The following is a 22,971-nucleotide window of genomic DNA, read 5'->3' on the forward strand; positions in this document are numbered from 1 at the left end:
CTGCCCAATAACCACGGTCCCATTTCTACTCAAACTCAGACAAAATTGCATACACCCAAATCCAAACACACCTCGAACAGCACCAACTCCTCGGAATCAGACAATCAGGATTCAGGCCTAATCATAGCACTGAAACAGCTCTCCTGGACCTAAAAATCCAGATGGACGCTATCAGAGACTCAGGAAAACTTTGCATACTGCTGCTCCTAGATCTCTCTGCTGCGTTGAACCTCACAGACCATAACAAACTGTGCATGTCTCTTGCCAAGGATTTCAACTTCTCGGTTGATGCCACTTTGTGGGTGAAATCCTTCCTAGCAGATTGCACTTCCAGAGTAGCCATAGGCAAAGAAGCAGCTGATCCTATCCCAGTCCCACTGGAGTACCTCAAGGCGCATGCCCCTCTCCCACACTTTACAATGCCTACACGAAGCTCCTCTTCTCAGCCGTAGGCAATGTGGGTGTCATCTACACCAATTTTGCAGATGACCGCCAGATCCTCATATCCATCTCAGGCAACTACGACCAGGACTCTGTGACCATTAATAAAATATAGGTCATCATCCAAAACTGGATGGCACTGAACAGTCTTTGTCTTAACGATGAGAAGACAGAAGTTCTCATCGTGGGATCGCCATCCAAAATAGCTACCCTTCATCCAGACTATTTCGCTATCAATATTGACAGCACCCTGATCCCAGTACTGAAGCAAGTGAAAACACTAGGCGTATGCATAGACGCCAATCTCACCATGACCAAACATATTAACACACTTTCCTCATCCATGGCTTATACATCCAAACTCATCGCTTTAAGTCAACAATTTCTGACCCTCACCTTGGCCAGGGCCTTGGTACTATTCAAATTGGATTACTGCAATATGTTATTGATAGGAACCTCCATTTCCAACCTCACCAAATTGCAGCTCATGCAAAACAAAGCCCTAAGAGCAGCACTAGGTATAAAAAAAGTCTGATCACATCTCCAAAATTAGGAAGGACGCCCATTGGCTACCCATCAAAGCTAGAATTATCTGTAAAACACTCTGCATCACTCACAAATGTCTTGCCAAAAAAGCCCCAATCTACTTCAACAATGCCTTTCAGAAAAGAGAATCCACTAGAACCCTGAGATCTAATGACAATTTACTCCTAGTGTCTCCTCGGTACAACACTTCCAAAGCGGGGGGTAACAGCTTCCGTGTGCTAGCCCCTAAACACTGGAACACCCTCACCCTCAATATCAAAAAAGAAACCTCTCTCCCCGGCTTTAAGAAGAGACTAAAAACTTGGTTATTTAACCAATATTAGCATATCTATCTGCTAATTATATTAGCCTTAGAGCACCGACTGAAACTGTAAATAATGTCTTCAATGTATTGTACAAGGTTTTGATTTATTTTCTTCTGTACACTGTATAAATGTATGACTAATGCCTAAGCTGTCTGTAACCATGCCGTGATACCCCACGGTCTGGGCGTGTAACAAATAAATTAAATAAATAAATAAAATAAACTGAGATTACTCTCCCTAAGCTTGGGGCGACAGAGAGAGAGAACCTAGAGGTCCCAATAACATTGGAAGAGCTAGAACTAGTGATCAAGTCACTACCCACTAATAAAGCCCAAGGGGCTGATGGACTCCCGAGTGAGTTTTATAAAGCTTACGGGGCTGAATTACTCCCCCCCCTGCTGCTGGCAATGTTGAGTGAAGCGTTTAATACAAGCACATTGCCAGAGTCCCTACGAGAAGCAATCATTATTCCGCTCCTTAAATCCAACAATCCAAGTGTGGTTCCTATAGAGCGCCCTCGATGCTCAACAAAGGTAGTAAGATACTTACAGCAGTGATGGCGAATAGGTTGAGACCAGTAATAAACAAACTTATACATTCTGACCAAACAGGGTATGTCCCATGCAGAAGTATATGGGACAACTTGAGTAGCCTCCATCACTTCATAGAACAAACACAGGGAAGTTCCCAGGGAGTGGCAATAATCTCACTAGATGCTGTGAAAGCCTTTGACTCAGTCAAGTGGCCTTGGCTGATGGCTGTACTAGAGGGATACAGTAATGGGCCAGAGCATTTAAAGTGGGTCCAATTACTATATGATAAACCGCTAGCTCGAGTCAAGACGGGAACAACCATATCAGAACAGTGGCAGCTAGGTAGAGGCACCAGACAGGGATGTCCGTGGTCCCGATGCTTTTTATCTTGGCACTTGAACCCCTTGCACCGTAATTGAGGCAGCAATATGGAGAAGTAGGTATCAGCACTAAAAGCGGGCAACATTTGAAATCAATGAATGCTGATGACATGTTGCTGTATCTGAAGTACCCGGAGAACCTACAGTATATTTTGGAGGTTATGGAACGATACGCAATGCTTTTCCGGCATAACAGTGAACCCCAAGAAGTCTAGAATATTACCCCTGGGTAGATATGTAGGGATAGAACAATTTTGGGATCACTTTAGCAAAAATGACCTTGGCTCCGTGCACACTTTCGAGCATAAAACTATGCAAAAAATGAATACTGCGTTTACTTGTGGTTTTACACCAGTTTTAATTATTTAAACAAAGTTTTTTTTGGTGGTAACTAATGTACCCCATTCATTTTCTAATTTCTTCAATGTTCAAAACATAAATTATTGCACACTTTTAGCATTACTTCATGCTTGACAGTATTTCAAAGTAAAGGATGCATGAAACATTTCCATATAAATCACAATTCAAACAACAAAGTGTAACGTTTTCTTCCTCCGTGGGTACATTTCCTTTTGTTTTAAGAGAAACTTTAGTACTTATATCAAACTTGTAACTGGCTAGCAAGCCAATAGTCCTTTTGTATGAGGGTTTCTGTAATGCACTATGCGTTTCGGGCTCTGAATGCCCTTCAACAGGTGCGGATCAATACCTTGTTTCAATGATTTTAGATTCTGAAAGTTAAAAATAACATATTTCTGTTCAGTTCCTTAGTCATTGTTTGTTCAGCAAATATCATCATAATTACTCTTGTCATTTTTTGTCAGTATAAATTTTGAACCTCAAATACCTTTCATTCTGAAGAGTTTATCTTCTTAAAAACATAATAAACGTGTCAGTGTTGCATTTTTGTAATTGAATCTGGCTCTACCATTTTTCTTCCTTAAAGCACCGGAGGATGTTTTGGCCTGTGAAAAAAATAAAAAATGTTTGTTTTTTAGGATGTCTGTGACTTTATTGTGTGTGGGTTTTGTGCTGGGAACAGTCGCTAGATAATAGCGCTGTGTCCCAGTCGCAAAACCCTAGTTAACTGATTCTGCAATATATTGCATTTTACTGTGTCCATGCGGTTAGCGTTGCTCACCTCTGTCTAGTCGTCTCCCGGGGTAGCTTGGTTTCCTTTCACCAATCTGTCTATCGTCCTTGCCTCCAGTCTGATGATGTTTTTCTCACTCCTTATTACGTTTGTCCTTTCGTGGCAGCTCCTAGCAGTGGATGATGGATTCTTCGTATCGCCCAGGTTTGCAAATCGCGTTCCTGTGGTTTTGTTGGTTGTGATGGCAACCGTGTTCTAATTAGTCCTTTCTCTCTTTCCATGTAGACACAAATGGTTATTTCTATGGATTTTTCTGTGCGCCATCTTGTATAAACTACTGATGACAAGTTAATGTGTTGAATGGCACTGATTCTTACTCCTAGTGCGTTTCTGTAACTGACTCATGATATTTGTCAAGTTGTTTATGAAATTGTCCACTTCATTCATCTGTTGATGTGTTTACGGGATTTCGAAAACCAACTGTTTCGAGTGGCGCTCATTATTCAATTGACTTGTACTTGCTCGTGGTCTATATTAGCCGTACATGCCCCGGTGTATTAAATGGGCTCCATCTTAAAGCGCTCACACTGTGGTTAGTGAAGTGTGCATTTCAACAGTCATAAGCCGTATTGCAGTAATTTTGTTCAAACTTCTTTATATGTTATAAAAAACAACTTGGGTCCCAATCAGCGTTCATACCGTTCAGCTGCATGGAATTCCATTTTTCAATCCAGTATGTTTCTTTCTGTAGCAGCATCTTGTTAAGGTTTCCCCCTCTCCTTGGTACTTTTATTTGTTCAAAAATAATAAACCTTATTTGAGCAATGTGTGTCTCTCTTTTTTGAAGTGTTGTAACGCTCCCCTGATTCCCGCAGAGGCGCCGGTCTTGACTGGGTGAATGCCGTATCTTCAAAGGTGATGTGTAACACACGGTTGGCTCTTTGGGCTGGACCTCTGTGCACTGTATGTCTGACTCGAAGAGTAAGATGTCTGCAGATAGAAAATATGGGATTAATGAACTGGGGTTATTGGGTGCCTCTCTCCTCCTCCCTTTCTCTTCTCCTGTAGAACCCCAAAGGTTAACGCCCTCACCTTAGGTAAATGAACGCCGAGCTCTCCATCTGCCTCGGGGCAGGGTGCCGTAACCAGTTTCTTCACTGGATAAGGGTGCAGGCCTCTTGACCTCAGAGGACTGCTGTCCGTCGTTAACTGCACGAACGGTAAGTTCTGGGCACTTCAAATGTCTTAAAAGTCTTTTGTAATGATATCTCTTGTTTTGCAGGGTTCCGGCGATGGCGGATGGCGGGCTGATGAGAGTTGAGGATCGAACCCGCGTGAGGAATAGAAGCGCCTGGAAGCACGTAAGTAAGCGCTTGTAGCCTGCTTCACGATGCGCACTAACTGTCCCTTTTATCTTGCAGCTACAAGTTCGGAGCTTTAGAGAAGCTGAAGGGTGCTGGAATACCCACTGGATTCGGCGTGGAAAGGAGTAATGGCACGTGAGTAATAAAGTTGCCCAATGTCTTCAAACGCACCTTCTTTTGTCTTTCAGATGCGGGATGCAGCGCCGAAGGCCTCCGGAGCGTGCGAAGAGCTGGTAAGCTTTTGTCTTTCAGATGCCGGAATGCAGTGCGAAGACCTCCGGAGCATGCGAAGAGTAGGTAAGCCTTTGTCTTTCAGATGCCGGAATGCAGCGCGAGGCGTTGGTGACAGCCGATGGACCAGGTAAGAGATGCGCTGCCACTGAAGACCGTAGTGCTAACCTGTTCTTTCTTTGTCTTTACAGGTGCTGCTGAAGACTGGATTCCAGGATGGTAAGCCTTTGTTCCCTTAGGCCCAGGATCAGAAGCAGAAGACACGATGAGCATTCTGCAGCAGAGAATGCAGAATAACGCAAAGCAAGATTCCTCCATCGGGTGTGGTTTAAATAGCCTCCTGTAGTGCTTAGGTCTCTCCTTCCACATCCTCGCCTAGGTGAGAAAAGAGTTCCTGCTTTCCAGAAGAGTTCCAGTGTTCTGAACCTAGGGAGTGGCTCCTGCCCCACCCAACAGGAAAAGTAGTCCCAAACAGAAGAGGATCAGGGGCTCAACTGGCAGGTAAGTAAGCAGCATGGTCTGCTGCAGGTAAGTCCACCCAAGCATTATGAGCCCGGCGCTTCCAGCACTGGGACTGGGCATATTTATGAGCCTGGTGCCACTGGCGCCAGGACAGGGTCCAAAAGGTCCCAATTGGGACTGGCTGGCACACGGAACCGGGGTTATGGGTCTGCTTCCAAGGGAGTCGGGCAAGTCCTGATCTTTTGGAAGCAGAGATCATGACAGCACCCCCCTCAAGGCCCCTCCCAAACCGGGCTTCTCCGGGGGTTTGGGCTTGTTAGGAAATGTTTGATGAAATCTTTTGATTAGACGAGGGGCGTGGACATATTCTGCAGGTTCCCAGGATCTTTCTTGGGGACCGTAGCCTTTCCAGTCAATCAGGTAAAATAGTTTAGATTTGGAGATCTTGGAATCCAGGATGCTTTTGACTTCAAACACGAGTTCTCCATCAACTAGAATAGGTTTTGGAGATTTAGTTAGTCGGGTTTGAGGTTGCACGGGTTTTAATAGAGAGACGTGGAAGACCGGATGTATCTTCATGTGAGGGGGCAAGTCCAACTTGACCGCTACTGGATTTACTATGGTAGTGATGGAATAGGGACCAAGGTATCTTGGGTTGAATGTGCGTGGTCCTTTTAGAGGTAGATATTTGGTGGATAACCAGACTTGATCTCCTACTTGATATTGGGGGGCTTCCTTCCGATGTTGGTCTGCTCCTTTCTTGTATTGTTCTTTAGCCCTTTGAAGGTGAGAAACGGCTTCCTTAAAGGCTTGGGTGATTGTAGAATGCAGGTGGTCTACTGCTGGTGTTCCAAGATCTTGGAGTGGATCCAACTCCGAGGTTCGAGGGTGACTACCGTATAAAAGAAAAAACGGGGTCTTCCCAGTTCCCGAGTGGACAGAGTTATTGTAGGCATATTCGGCTATCCAAAGGATATCTTTCCAAGTTTTTTCAGTTTGTTGTAGCATGCAGCGCAAATACTGTTCCAGAGTTTGATTGGTCCTCTCGGTTTGTCCGTCGGTTTGAGGGTGGTGGCTGGTCGAAAGTCTCACATCAATTTGAGCCGACCGACAGCAACTTCGCCAAAAATGAGAAATAAATTGACTACCTCGATCCGAAATGAGAACTGAAGGAAAACCGTGCAGTCGGACGATGTTTTCGAGAAATTCTCGGGCCAGAGTTGCTGCTGTTGGTAAGCCTTTGAGTGGAATGAAATGCGCCATCTTGGAGAATAGGTCCACGATTACTAGGATCGTATTGTATCCGGAGCATGGAGGTAGATTGGTGATGAAGTCCATAGAAAGCGTATGACAAGGGCGAGGTGGGATGTCAATAGGGCGTAAGAGGCCGGCTGGTTTTTTCTTTTGACTCTTGTTTTGGGCGCATACTCCACAGGACATTATAAAGTCTCTGATATATTTTTTCCAAGACGGCCACCAGAAGTAGCGCTTGATCTTTTCTGAGGTCTTGGTCATACCGGGATGTCCTTCCATTAAAGAATCGTGATAACAAGAGATTACCTTTTTCTGTAAATCTGTGCTGGGCAGGTATAACCGTTCTTGGAAATATAATAGGTTGTCCTTCACCGTAAAGTCCTTTCCCTGCAGATGCCAATTCTGTATGTCTGCTGGAGTTACCAGTAGCCTGGCTTTATCCTTAACTTCCTCTATGGATTGTGTGGCGATTACACCTAGAATTCTTTGTTCGGGAATGATAGGTACAGGTTTAGGATTGATCAAATGTTCTTCCACTCCCATCCGAGAAAGGGCATCAGCTTTACCGTTTTTTGTACCAGGTCGATAGGTAATTATGAAGTCAAACTCGGCAAAGAATAGTGCCCAACGGAGTTGCCTAGAGGATTGAGCTTTTGCGGTTTTCAAATATTGCAGGTTTCGGTGATCTGTAATCACAGTAACGGTGTGTCGGGCCCCCAGAAGATAATGCCGCCAAGCCTTAAAGGCGGACTTGATAGCTAGAAGTTCCTTATCAGTAATAGTGTAATTGATTTCAGGAGGCGAGAATTTGCGGGACCAAAATGCCACGGGATGCAACTGATTGGGTACTGGGTCCTTTTGTGATAGAACTGCCCCCATGGCAAGGCTCGAAGCATCAGTTTCAACGAGGTTGGGGAGTTCTGGGCGAGGATGTTTTAAGATCGGTGCAGAGATAAATCTAGTCTTCAAATTCTGGAAAGCTTGTTCCGCCTCAATAGACCATTCAAAACGTTTGTTTTTCTTTAACAAGGCGGTGATGGGCTGGACGATTCGAGAGAATTCGGGGATAAACCTCCAGTAAAAGTTAGCGAAGCCTAACATGCTTTGAACACCTTTTACGGAGGATGGCGATGGCCATTTGAGAATTGCATCGACCTTCTTTGAATCCATACGCACCCCGCTAGGTGATGATATGAATCCCAAGAATTCAACTTCAGTCACGTTGAAAACACATTTTTCCAACTTAGCGAAAAGTTTGTGTTGACGCAATCTCTCGAGGACCATTTTCACATGTTTCCGATGTTCAGTTTCCGATGAAGAATAAACGAGGATGTCGTCAATGTAAACAACAACACACACATCTATGAGCTCTCTGAGGACATCGTTCATAAAATATTGAAAGGCGGCCGGGGCATTGCAAAGTCCAAAGGGCATGACCTGATATTCAAATAGCCCATACTTGGTGCGGAAGGCAGTCTTCCATTCATCGCCCTCTTTTACTCGTACCAAGTGGTAGGCTCCTCTAAGATCCAGCTTTGTATATATGCATGCTTTTCTGACTTGGTCCAGGAGTTCAGGGATCAAAGGTAACGGATATCTATTCTTAACGGTGATCTGGTTCAGGGCGCGATAATCTATACAAGTTCTAAGGTCCCCTTCTTTTTTTGGAACGAAGAACAAAGCTGAGGAAGCAGGGGACTTGGAAGGACGAATAAACCCATTCGCTAGGTATTGATCCAGGTATTGTCGGAGGTGAAGATTCTCAGGCTCGGTGAGGGCATAAATTCTACTACAAGGAGGAGTAGATCCAGGTATCAGGTCTATCTGGCAGTCATAAGACCTATGAGGAGGTAGAGTTAGCCTAATCCTTCCGGAAAACATCTTGGAATTCTAGGTATTCAGGAGGTAACTGGGGAGCCTCCGAGGAAATTGCTGCCAGTGCAACACCAGGTCGAGGGTGACAAGTAGAGACACATTCCGGAAACTGAACCGTTCTTGCCCGCCAATCGATCTGAGGATTGTGCTTCTCTAACCAAGGAATTCCTAGAATAATCTGGAACTGAGGGGCCTTGATCACATCGAACACGATCTTCTCATGGTGTCCATCTTGACTTACTAGCGTCACTTCTTGGGTGGTATGCGTTACTGGTCCGGAGGCTATCTCCGTACCATCCACCGTAGTAATGACGTCCTTTACAGCCTTTGGACAAAGAGTCAGATTCATCCTCAAAACCATTTCATGATCCACATAATTGCCGATGGCACCGCTGTCGACGTAAGCTTCAATTGCATGTAATCGATCCGGATGTTCAAGGCTAATGAGGACCATAGGTATCACGAAATGCGAGGTCACGGAACTGGTTTTAACGCTCGGCAAGAGGACCTCTATTCTTGTCGGGCGAGGTCGTTTCCCTGCTCAGAGTTTGTGACCCTGGTAACTGCAGCTCCTACTGCCTTCTTGGCTGGTTTCACCGGACAGTCTCAAAGAAAGTGCCCCGAGTTTCCGCAATAGAGGCATAATTGCAGCCGTTTTCTCCTTTCCCGCTCCTTTTGTGTTAGTGGTCCTTTCAGGCCCCCTATTTTCATGGGTTCCCCGGAGTCTACTCCTTTGGTAGGAGTTGGTGGTTTGGAAAATACTCGAGCATCAAACTTGGAACGATCGGCCTTCCTGTTCTGCAGTCTGTGGTCATTTGAACGACTAAGTCAATACAGTCCGAACAGTCTTGCGGGGGATTCACTACTTGGGCTAACACATCTTTGAGCTCTCCACGTAGACCTCTATAAAACAGCGTAATCCTTTTGTCCTCAGGCCATCGAGTTTCCACTATCAGTCTGTTGAAAGACGCAATATAAGCCAAAAGGTCTTGATTACCCTGTCGCAATGAAAGGAGCTCATTGTCCAAGGCCTGCCCCTGTGAATGTCTTGCAAACAGTTTTTCCATACTGAGCTGAAAAGCTTGAAAATCATGGAGAACCGGATCATCTTGATTAACTAGAGGGATCGACCAGTCTGCCGCATTGCCACTAAGGTACGAAAGCTACCTTAGCTTGATCAGTTGGAAAGGCTGCTGGCCGGCATAAGAAGTGCAACCGGCACTGATTAATAAATACTGCAAACCTCTTTGGGTCACCAGAAAATCGTTCGGGCGGAGCCAGAGGTACATTCCCAGGTAGGTTGATCTGCACTGGGTTCGTAGAGGATGTTGAAGGAAGATTTGCCCCTGATGCGGGTAATGGAGTTTGTCCGGCTTGTGACTGTAGCAATTGTCTAGCGAGATCGTCTGTTCGCTCCTTGGAAATAATCAGTTCCCTTCTTAGAGCATTCGTTTCCTGACGGGCTGCATGCACTTCTGCTCTTAGTTCCCCAAGTAACTGGGCTAGCTGGTCGGTATACGAGGTTTCCATAGCGCCTCGGTGGGAGTTTTGCGGTCGGCTTTGCGTTCTGTAACGCTCCCCTGATTCCCGCAGAGGTGCCGGTCTTGACTGGGTGAATGCCGTATCTTCAAAGGTGATGTGTAACACACGGTTGGCTCTTTGGGCTGGACCTCTGTGCACTGTATGTCTGACTCGAAGAGTAAGATGTCTGCAGATAGAAAATATGGGATTAATGAACTGGGGTTATTGGGTGCCTCTCTCCTCCTCCCTTTCTCTTCTCCTGTAGAACCCCAAAGGTTAACGCCCTCACCTTAGGTAAGTGAACGCCGAGCTCTACATCTGCCTCTGGGCAGGGTGCCGTCACCAGTTTCTTCACTGGATAAGGGTGCAGGCCTCTTGACCTCAGAGGACTGCTGTCCGTTGTTAACTGCACAAACTGTAAGTTCTGGGCACTTCAAATGTCTTAAAAGTCTTTTGTAATGATATCTCTTGTTTTGCAGGGTTCCGGCGATGGCGGATGGCGGGCTGTTGAGAGTTGAGGATCGAACCCGCGTGAGGAATAGAAGCGCCTGGAAGCACGTAAGTAAGCGCTTGTAGCCTGCTTCACGATGCGCACTAACTGTCCCTTTTATCTTGCAGGTACAAGTTCGGAGCTTTAGAGAAGCTAAGGGGTGCTGGAATACCCTCTGGATTCGGCGTGGGAAGGAGTAATGGCACGTGAGTAATAAAGTTGCCCAATGTCTTTAAACGCACCTTCTTTTGTCTTTCAGATGCGGGATGCAGCGCCGAAGGCCTCCGGAGCGTGCGAAGAGCTGGTAAGCTTTTGTCTTTCAGATGCCGGAATGCAGTGCGAAGACCTCCGGAGCATGCGAAGAGTAGGTAAGCCTTTGTCTTTCAGATGCCGGAATGCAGCGCGAGGCGTTGGTGACAGCCGATGGACCAGGTAAGAGAAGCGCTGCCACTGAAGACCGTAGTGCTAACCTGTTCTTTCTTTGTCTTTACAGGTGCTGCTGAAGACTGGATTCCAGGATGGTAAGCCTTTGTTCCCTTAGGCCCAGGATCAGAAGCAGAAGACACGATGAGCATTCTGCTGCAGAGAATGCAGAATAACGCAAAGCAAGATTCATCCATCGGGTGTGGTTTAAATAGCCTCCTGTAGTGCTTAGGTGTCTCCTTCCACAGCCTCGCCTAGGTGGGAAAAGAGTTCCTGCTTTCCAAAAGAGTTCCAGTGTTCTGAACCTAGGGAGTGGCTCCTGCCCCACCCAACAGGAAAAGTAGTCCCAAACAGAAGAGGATCAGGGGCTCAACTGGCAGGTAAGTAAGCAGCATGGTCTTCTGCAGGTAAGTCCACCCAAGCATTATGAGCCCGGCGCTTCCAGCGCTGGGACTGGGCATTTTTATGAGCCTGGTGCCACTGGCGCCAGGACAGGGTCCAAAAGGTCCCAATTGGGACTGGCTGGCACTCGGAACCGGGGCTATGGGTCTGCTTCCAAGGGAGTCGGGCAAGTCCTGATCTTTTGGAAGCAGAGATCATGACAAGTGTTGTTACTGGATATTTGATAGCGTCTGTTCTTATAAATAAATGAAGAACATGACATCCTCTTCACAATGTACATTGTAAGTCTTTATACCAACATCACCCATGAGGGGGGGCTAGAAGCCATGGAGTGGCTATTGTTAAAATCAGACACGGATTGTAAAGCAGACAAACTGTTCATCTTAACATTTTTAAAAATCGTCTTACAGAAAAACTTCTTCATGTTCGAGGACAAGTACTTCATACAAACATCAGGAACATCAATGGGCTCCCAGCTATGCCAACACATACATGGCATACCTAGAAGATACCAATATCTTCAATGAAGAAAGGTGGATGAAACAACTAAAATGTATTTACCGCTTCATAGATGACATATTCGGCATCTGGAGTGGACCTTCAGAAGAATTAGAGATATTCTTTCAACATTTTAATAGAATGGCATCGAGGACAAACTTAACAATGAAGACCAGCAGAGAAACAATTGAATTCTTAGATGTACAAATATATAAGGAAAAGAGGCAAACTTGAAACCACAATTTATACAAAACTAACAGACAGAAACTGTCTGCTACATGCAAACAGTTTTCATCCACACAGAACAATAGAAAGTATACCATTCAGCCAATTCCTAAGATACCGGGGCATGTATGGCTAATATAGACCACGAGCAAGTACAAGTCAATTGAATAATGAGCGCCACTCGAAACAGTTGGTTTTCGAAATCCCGTAAACACATCAACAGATGAATGAAGTGGACAATTTCATAAACAACTTGACAAATATCATGAATCAGTTACAGAAACGCACTAGGAGTAAGAATCAGTGCCATTCAACACAGTAACTTGTCATCAGTAGTTTATACAAGATGGCGCGCAGCAAAATCCATAGAAATAACCATTTGTGCCTACATGAAAAGAGAGAAGGGACTAATTAGAACACGGTTGCCATCACAACCAACAAAACCATGGGAACGCGATTTGCAAACCCGGGCGATGCGAAGAATCCATCCTCCACTGCCAGGAGCTGCCACGAAAGGACGAACGTAATAAGGAGTGAGAAAAACATCATCAGACTGGAGGCAAGGACGATAGACAGATTGGTGAAAGGAAACCAAGCAACCCCGGGAGACGACTAGACAGAGGTGAGCAGCGCTAACCGCATGGACACAGCAAAATGCAATATATTCCAGAATTATTTAACTATGGTTTTGTGACTGGGACACAGCGCTATTATCTAGCAACTGTTCCCAGCACAAAACCCACACACAATAAAGTCACAGACATCCCAAAAAAACAAACATTTTTCATTTTTTTCACAGACCAAAACATCCTCTGGTGCTTTAAGGAAAAACAATCGTAGAGCCAGATTCAATTTCAAAAAAGCAACACTGACACGTTTATGATGTTTTTAAGAAGATAACATCTTCAGAATTAAAGGTATTTGAGGTTCAAAATTTATACTGACAAAAAATGACAAGAGTAATTATGATGATAATATTTGCTGAACAAACAATGACTAAGGAACTGAACAGAAATATGTTATTTTTAACTTTCAGAATCTAAAATCATTGAAACAAGGTACTTATCCACACCTGATGAAGGGAATTCAGAGCCAAAACGCGTAGTGCATTAGAGAAACCCTCAAACAAAAGGACTATTGGCTTGCTAGCCAGTTACAAGTTTGATATATGAACTAAAGTTTCTCTTAAAACAATAGGAAATGTACCCACGGAGGAAGAAAATGTTACACTTTGTTGTTTGAATTTGGATTTATATGGAAATGTTTCAAGCATCCTTTACTTTGATATACTGTCAAGCATGAAGTAATGCTAAAAGTGTGCAATAATTTATGTTTTGAACATTGAAGAAATTAGAAAATGAATGGGGTACATTAGTTACCACCAAAAAAAACTTTGTTTAAATAATTAAAACTGGTGTAAAACCACAAGTAAACACAGTATTAGTTTTTTGCATAGTTTTATGCTCAAAAGTGTGCACGGAGCCAAGGTCATTTTTGCTAAAGTGATCCCCAAATTGTTCTATGTATATTAGATTCTGTAGCCCAGAATCTGACTCTGATAGCACCTAAAAATCCTGAGGAATTGATTTGAAAGTTATGTACCAAGTCGAGAAAGCCAATATAAGAAAGGTATGCTCCTCTACACTACTGTTACCATAGATATGTAGGGATACCACAACATAAGCTGCCGGTATTACAGATAAGATGGGAAACAGTGAAGTTAAGATATTTGGGAATAGAGGGCCTGCCAGTTAATGGAGAACCCGTACCCGTGCTCTCTACAGATACCGCTAGTGGCACTGGAAGGAGTGGATGAGCAAATGAGGACTATCGGGGAGAAATGGGAACCAATAGGTAGAGTGACCATGGGGGATGTGTGGCAGGATGGGAAGGTGAAAGAGTTTGATGCCTTAGTGGAAGACACTGCATTACATCCAGGACAATTCATCACATATGCTAGGCTGTTGAAGATGATAAAAAAAATACATGGGCCGATACAGTGTTAGCTCAACAGCCTGAGGCGGTCATGGAAACATTTTATGATATATCATAGACCATGAGGTCTCCCAGATACACGAGTTGTTGATGTCTAAAGTGGCGAAAGAAGTGACCCAGACGAGGTTAGACTGGGTGGAGGAGGTGGGGGAACCGATGAGTGATGGGTTATGGGTCAGGGCGCAGGGATACCATAAGAAGGTATCAAGGAACGTGAGGTTGCTGCAGGTGCAGCTATACGTCACCTACAGAGCATACATGACCCCTAAGATGATAGCCAAGTTTAAAAATGCAGGTATGCAGACATGTCCGAAATGCGAGGAGGTAAACGCAGGAGTGGCACATATGTTCTGGGCATGCCCTGAAAGAAGGAAATTCTGTGAGGAGGTGGCCCGCTTTATGGCAAGAAAGGAGATTCATTTAGATGTGAACTCCCCGTGGGCATGTATGTTGGGGGGGGTTCCCCAGGCCGAGTAAACATAAGCATGTGAGCAAATTTAAAGACTTGGCATATATACTGGCTAAGCACAGAATAGCAAAGAATTGGAAAGCAAGTAGGAGACCGAGAGCAGAGGCCTGGTGGCACGATCTACAGAAATGGGCGAATGCTGAGACCACAGTGTGGGTTGAGGCAGCAAATAGAAGGGGGGAGGAGGAAGCATACAAGTTGACTGCCTGAAGCAAATAGTAGCAACACTATCTGGATCTGACCGAGCAAGTCAGGAGGAAGCGGGCCCTCCGGGTGGAGAAGGAGAAGGGGGAATACCCGCAGAAATGGAATAAAGGAGGCTGGAATGTTTGTTCGGCTCAGGGGCGGAGGGGAGAAAATACAACATGGAACTGCACGAGAAGATTAAAATGCATATTGGATGCTACACTGTATGATGCACATGTTGGAAAACTAAGAAAACATTTTATAAAAAAAATCTGTAGTTTCCAAAAAAGAGCCAAGAATACGCGAGATCAGAGACACAAGAAGCTTCATGAGTAATGAAAGGAGTGAAATAGGGCAAAAATTAGCCAGCGAAGTGGGATCCAATGTAGGCTTTTTGAAAAAGGGAATGACAAGCGCCTGTTTTAATTCTGTAGGAATAATGCCACAGGAGCAGTAGGAATTCACAGCAAGAGTGACCCATTTTGCAATCTGCGGCATAGCGTCTTTCAGTACCCAAAGGGGCATGGGGTCTGAAGGAGATGCTAATTTCAGTCCATTTTGGGCAGATAAAACTGCTTCTACAGTAAACACTGAAAAGGATGACGAGGAGTGAGAAGACTTGGCCTCCTGGATAGTTGGGCATTGCTGGGCATGTGGACCCAGTGTATATCTTAAATTTGGTAATAAAAAAAATCTGAAAGGGATTTACAAAGCATTTGAGAAGGGATAGCCCCCGATGTCCGATTGATCATAGAGGAGAGCGACCTAACCACTGAGAAAAATTCCTTAGAGTAGTGTAGAGGTGTGTCCACCTTATGCATGTAGAATGTACATTTAGCTAAGTAAATGGGCTGATGATATTGTTTTGTAATGGTGGCTAACAGCAGCTTGATGCTCTACTAATAAGTGTAACTACACTTGGGCTCTGCTCGTCTCATTTTCAGGCGGAGGCCCTTGAGGTCCGCAGCAAACCAGGCCTCAGATGGTTTTTCCTGCGGGGTCTGCTCATTTTAAGAGCAGCAGATGTATCAACCGCAGATCTGAAAGCCTGGGACAAGACAGATAGGCCAATTAGAGAGGCCTTGGAGCACTTATCGTTCAGAAAAGCGATCACAGATTCACAGTTCACTTGGTGCAAGTTACGTTTGTGGCCCATAGAAGCGTGTACCTTTCTTGTAGCTGTTTGTGAAAAGGCACCAAAATATTGCCGGTCCAGGCAATTTGAAAAGGGGGGGGGGCAACAGAGACAAAGCACTTCTTTGCAAAAATGAGATCCAAAGTGTTACCACGCTGGTCGGGTGGGCTGAGTTAGGCCCAGGTCCATCATATTATCAAAAAAGCGCAGAAAAGCAGACAGAGTAGGTGAATTCAACCTTATGTTAAAATACCCAAAGACAATAAGATCGGAATACAGAATAGACAATCTGCCAGCAAGCTCAAGAAACGGCTCAGGAAATTTTAAGTCATTTCCAGGTGGCTGGTAAACTAAGAGTATATGTGCAGTACACATAGGTGTCAGTTTGCACAAACAAGGAAAGCCTCCATTTGGATGTTATGAGGCAAAGGGATTATCTCTGTTTGAATATGGGCTTTACAAATAAGAGCAACCCCACCCCAGGATGGACCAAGCTACAGTCAAGATGAAGAATGTAATAATTGATCGGGAGAGCCTGTAACAGCTCTGGGGCAAAGGAATCTCTGAGCCAAGCCTCAGTGACATACAGGATATCAAAATCATGGTCACTTAATAGGTCGAAGCACACAGCTGCATGAGCCACCAATGAGCGTGCATTGATAAGACCACACTTATATGCATCAGTATTATCTGTCACACTCAAGGTGGATGTGTTACGCTCACCTGGCTCCCACAGGGGCATCGATCGGACCCGGACAGCTGCGACCTCCTCCAACATGAAGCGTAGTGCAGAGATGACAGACTGGACTGGACCGCCTAATCTCGTCTGCTTGACCCGTAGAAATATTCTCCTTATGTTTGTAAATGATGAGCTCTCCATCCAGCGTGGAATGCAGGGGCACTTAGATACCAGTTACTTCACTGGTTTGAGGGCGTTGGAAGAGTTCTGGATGAATATTGACTCCGAGGTTCCAGGCGAGAACCCGTAAGTATAAAGTTCAAAGAGTTCAATATGTCCGATGTTCACTCTTGTACATTCCTTTCTTGTGTTGCAGCTGGGTCCAAGGGAAGATTGTCTTGTGGCAGCTGATGGTGTTCAGGTAAGAGTCTGTATTACCCAACACTGTCCGGCAAAAGATGCGGGTGTTTAAATTTCTGGTTTCTCTCTCCTTACAGGTGCGGCGTAAGAAGTTGCGGTTTGTTACAGAATAATGCCTCCGGTTGTTAAGTTGTTAATCAGGTAAGTCTATGGTGGAGAGGTTGTATTTGTTGGCTCTCTTGGCTCACCTTATGTTTCTTTTGTCCCCTAGATGGTGGAATTCGGCGGAGAAAATGATGGAGGCTGCGCTGGATCGAAAAATGCTGTGAGGACTGGTGAGTATGGCGCGGCGCTGCAGCTGGCGATGCGACGCATGTAGAATAATGTCCTTTTCAACTTCGAAGACGTGATGGATCCGGAATTCAGGTAAGGATTGAAATGATATCTGTTTTCTAATATTTCCTTCTTCTTTCTTCTATTGCTAGGAGCTCTGGATTTGTGACGGGCGTGGCTGAAGACTGGATGCTGACTGCAGGCACGGTGAGCGTTACGCTGCTGGATGCAGAATAACACGGAGCATGAGCTGCTGTTCGGGCATGGTTTAAATAGCCTCCAAAGTAGTTCCAGGTAAGAAGTCCCTAGAACCACACCTGAGTAAAAAATAGTCCCTGAAGAAAAATAGTCCCATCCAGGCCTCACGTTGGCTTGGATTCATTTGCAGCATGGTCTGCATGAGGTAAGTAAAGTCTATGAGCCTGGCGCCTATGGCGCCAGGACTGATTTCTATTATGAGCCTGGCACCTAAGGCGCCAGGACTGAACCCAGACAGCCCCCAGCCGGGGCTGCTGGGGTTTTATTAAATACCTGGATGCCTGCTCCAGGGGCTGATGGGCTTGATCGGGATGCCTGGGGGTAGGCATCATGACAGCACTCCCCCCCAAGGCCGCTCCTAAAGTTGCTCTTCCCCCTGGTCCTGGTTTGTCTGGGAAGTTCCGATGGAATTTCTTCACCAACTGAGGTACATGAACGTGGTCACTAGGTTCCCATGACCTTTCTTGTGGTCCGTAACCCTTCCAGTCGATTAAATAAAAAAGTCTTGATTTAACCATCTTAGAGTCCAGGATATTCTTTACCTCTAATTCAGCTTCTCCATCTATTAGGATGGGGTCAGGTGGTTTGGTTAATCTTGTCCCAGGTTGAACTGGTTTTAGAAGTGAAACATGAAAGACAGGATGAATCCGCAAATTAGAGGGTAATTCCAATTTGACGGCCACCGGGTTGATGATGGCCTTAATGGTGTAAGGCCCCAAATATCTAGGATTGAAAGTTCAAGTTCCCTTTAGAGGTATGTGTTTTGTAGCCAGCCAAACTTGATCTCCAATCTGGTATTGTGGAGTTCCACTTCTATGTCGATCAGCATTTTTCTTGTATTTCTCCTTTGCTTTTTTCAAGTGTCCTATTGCTTCCTTAAAGGCTTGTGTAATAGTAGAGTGCAGATGAGTCACTGCAGGCATTTCTAAGTGTTGAGGTGAATCGAGTTCTGAGGTTCGAGGATGATGTCCATATATGGTATAAAAGGGGCTTTTTTCCGGTTCCTGAATGTACAGAGTTATTGTATGCGTATTCGGAAATCCATAAAATATCTTTCCAATTGCTTTTGGTTTGGTGTAGCATACAACGTAGGTATTGTTCAAGAGTCTGGTTGGTCCTCTCTGTCTGACCATCAGTTTGAGGGTGGTGACTGGTTGATAGCCTTACGTCGATTTGCGCCAATTGACAGCATTTCTTCCAAAATTGCGAAATTAATTGACTACCTCTGTCAGAGACCAATACGGAAGGAAATCCATGGATTCAAACAATGTTTTCGAGAAATTCCTTGGCCAAAATCGAAGCGGAAGGTAATCCTTTTAAAGGAATAAAGTGGGCCATTTTGGAAAAAAGATCCACAATAACTAGAATGGTGTTAAATCCATTACACGGAGGTAGATCTGTAATGAAGTCTAAAGACAAGGTGTGCCATGGTGTAGGTGGAATATCCAAAGGTTGTAAAAGGCCAGCTGGTTTTTTCTTTTGACTTTTGTTTTGGGCACAGATACCACAAGACATCACAAATGACTCAACGTCCTTTCGCCTTGGTGGGCCACCAGAATTGTCTTTTAATTTTAGCTTCAGTTTTAGCGATACCTGGGTGTCCTTCCATAAGAGTGTCATGATAATTGGAGATGCCTAGTTCTTGTAGTTCCTTGTGTGGTAGAAATAGACGTCCTTGATAGTAAGGCAGGTCATTGATCACTGAATAATCTTGGCCTTTCTTTACCCAGTCCTGCAGGGCTGCTGGATCGAAAAGTTGTTGGATTTTTAAATGAATGTCTTCTAGAGTCTGTAGAGTAGTTATGCCAAGAATTCTTTGTTCTGAAATTATAGGCACCAGTTCTGGGTTTGAATATACTTCTCCCATCCCTTTTCGGGATAGGGCATCTGCCTTGCCGTTTTTACAACCTGGTCGATAAGTGATCACGAAATCGAATTCGGCAAAGAATAATGCCCACCGAAGTTGACGCGATGATTGGGCCTTGGCTGTTTTCAAATACTGCAGATTCCTGTGATCGGTGATTACAGTGATGGTATGCCTGGCACCGAGAAGATAATGCTTGATGGCTAATAACTCCTCATCAGTGACCGCATAATTTAATTTGGGTGCTGAGAACTTTCTTGACCAGAATGCTACTGGATTAAGTTGACCGGTTTCGGGATCCTTCTGGGACAGGACAGCTCCCATGGCTAAACTGGATGCATCGGTTTCAACTATGTATGGAAGCTCAGGGCGTGGATGCTTTAAGACAGGTTCAGACGTGAATTTCGATTTTAGCTCTTGGAAGGCTCTTTGAGCCTCTTCAGTCCACAAAAAACGTTTGTTTTTTCGCAAAAGTGCTGTGATGGGGTGTACAGTATGTGAGAATTCAGGAATAAATCTGCGATAGAAATTAGCAAATCCAAGCATGCTTTGTACCCCTTTAACAGAACTGGATGATGGCCACTTGAGGATTGCGTCCACCTTTCGAGAGTCCATTCGAACTCCTTTTGGAGTCAGGATAAATCCCAGGAATTCAACTTCTGTAGAATGAAAAACACATTTCTCCAATTTTGCGTATAACTTGTGCTGGCGTAATTTCTTTAGGACTGCACGAACGTGCTTCACATGGTCTGATTCTGAGAAGGAGTACACTAGAATATCCTCTATGTATACGACAACACAGACATCAATGAGTTCACGAAGGACATCGTTCATAAAATACTGGAAGGCTGCTGGTGCATTGCACAACCCGAAGGGCATCACCTGGTATTCGAATAACCCATACTAGGTGCGAAAGGCAGTCTTGTATTCATCGCCTTTCTTTGCACGTACCAGATGATATGCCCCTCGGAGGTCTAGCTTAGTGTAGATACAAGCATCCTTTACTTGGTCTAGTAATTCGGGGATCAGAGGCAATGGGTATCTGTTTTTTACCGTAATCTGATTTAATGCGCGGTAGTCTATGCACGTTCTAAGGTCACCTTCCTTTTTAGGCACGAATAACAGAGCTAAGGATGCAGGAGATTTGGATAGACGAATGAAGCCATTAGCAAGGTATTGGTCCAGCTATTGTCGTAGGTGAAGATTTTCGGGTTCCGTAAGGGCGTAAATTGTACTGCATGGAGGTTGTGCATTGGGTACTAGGTCAATTTGACAATCGTATGATCTGTGAGGTGGTAAGGTATTTGCCTGTTCTTTTTGAAAAACATCCTGAAATTCTTGATATTCCTGAGGTAACTGCACAACTGTATTAGTAACGGTGGCCAGGCTTTTGTTCAAGGTTTTTTCCAGGTAACAGGTGTGTGCACAATCTGGGAAGGTCACTCTCTTCTCTCGCCAATCAATACAAGGATTATGTGTTTCCAACCATGGCATTCCCAGAATTATTTGGAATTGCGGGGCCTTGATTAAATCAAACACAACAGTTTCTCGATGCCCATCTTGACCCAACAGTGTCAGCTCAGTAGTGGAATGAGTTACAGGCCCAGAGGCAATTTCAGTTCCATCGACTGTGGTGATGACATCCGAAGCAGTCTTTTTGCAAAGGGGTAGATTCATCCTTGAGGCCAATTCGCGGTCCATGTAGTTTCCTACGGCCCCGCTATCAATGTATGCCCTTACTGCGTGCATACGTGATGGCTGCCTTTGATCAATTAGGACCATTGGTATAATTAGGTGGGGGGTCTGAGTGTCCTTCTTTAAGCTTTGCAAGCGGACCTCTACGCTTGTCGGGCGTGGTCGTTTCCCGAATCAGGCTCTATTTGACTTTTGTCAGCAACTCCTACTACTTTCTTGGGTGGTTTTATAGGGCAATCCCGTAGAAAATGTCCTGCGGTTCCATAGTACAGACACAATTGCATCTGCCGTCTCTTTTCTCTTTCCTTTTGAGTTAAGGGTCCTTTAACCCCCCGCGATCTGCATAGGTTCTGATGCATCTGTTCCTTTGGGGGTAACATTGGGTTTAACCCATACCCGACTCTTGAACTTAGCTCGATCAGCCTTTCTATTCTGAAGTCGGTGGTCTAACTGGACCACTAAGTCTATATATTCTGCGCAATCCTGAGGTGGGTTCACAACCTGAGCCAAAACATCTTTGAGTTCTCCCCAAAGTCCACGATGAAATAATGTAATTTGTTTCTCCTCAGGCCATCCGGTTTCCACCACCAACCTATTGAAGGTTGCGATATAGGTTAGCAGATCCTGATTACCCAGTCGAAGGGATAAAAGTTCGTTATCCAGGGCCTGTCCCTGTGAATGTCTGGTGAATAGTCTTTCCATGCTTCTTTGAAAACCCTGAAAATCCCGAAGAAGAGGATCACCCTGATTGACTAGTGGAATTTACCAGTCAGCTGCGCTGCCACTAAGATATGATAGTACAAAGGCTACTTTGGCTTGGTCATTTGGAAAAGCTCCAGGTCTGCATAAAAAGTGCAAGCGGCATTGATTCATAAACACTGCAAATCTTTTTGGGTCCCCAGCAAAGCGTTCGGGTGGAGCTAAAGGAATAGCCCCTGGTAGGATTACTTGCACAGGATTGCTCGATGAAACAGGAGCTGGGTTTCCCCCGAGTCCAGGTAGGGGTGTTTGCCCAGCTTGATTTTGCAGCAGTTGTCTAGCAAGATCATCTGTGCGTTCCTTTGACACAATCAGTTCTCTCCTGAGGGCATTAGTCTCTTGGCGCGTAGAGTGCACTTCCGCTCTAAGTTCCCCAAATAATTGGGCTAGTTGGTCTGTTTCGGAGGTTTTCATAACGCCCGGGTGGGAATTTGTGGATAGGCTTTGGGTTCTGTTACACTCACCTGGCTCCCACAGGGGCATCGATCGGACCCGGACAGCTGCGACCTCCTCCAACGTGAAGCGTAGTGCAGAGATGACAGACTGGACTGGACCGCCTAATCTCGTCTGCTTGACCCGTAGAAATATTCTCCTTATGTTTGTAAATGATGAGCTCTCCATCCTGCGTGGAATGCAGGGGCGCGTAGATACCAGTTACTTCACTGGTTTGAGAGCGTTGGAAGAGTTCTGGATGAATATTGACTCAGAGGTTCCAGGTGAGAACCCGTAAGTATAAAGTTCAAAGAGTTCAATATGTCCGATGTTCACTCTTGTACATTCCTTTCTTGTGTTGCAGCTGGGTCCAAGGGAAGATTGTCTTGTGGCAGCTGATGGTGTTCAGGTAAGAGTCTGTATTACCCACACTGTCCGGCAAAAGATGCAGGTGTTTAAATTGCTGGTTTCTCTCTCCTTACAGGTGCGGCGTAAGAAGTTGCGGTTTGTTACAGAATAATGCCTCCGGTTGTTAATAAGGTAAGTCTATGGTGCAGAGGTTGTATTTGTTGGCTCTCTCGGCTCACCTTATGTTTCTTTTGTCCCCTAAATGGTGGAATTCGGCGGAGAAAATGATGGAGGCTTCGCTGGATCGAAAAATGCTGAGAGGACTGGTGAGTATGGCGCAGCGCTGCAGCTGGCGATGCGACGCATGTACAATAATGTCCTTTTCAAGTTCGAAGACGTGATGGATCCGGAATTC

The sequence above is a fragment of the Ambystoma mexicanum genome, chromosome 5q, assembly GCF_040938575.1.
Source record: "Ambystoma mexicanum isolate Mex_15411 chromosome 5q, UKY_AmexF1_1, whole genome shotgun sequence".
Taxonomy (NCBI): domain Eukaryota; kingdom Metazoa; phylum Chordata; class Amphibia; order Caudata; family Ambystomatidae; genus Ambystoma; species Ambystoma mexicanum.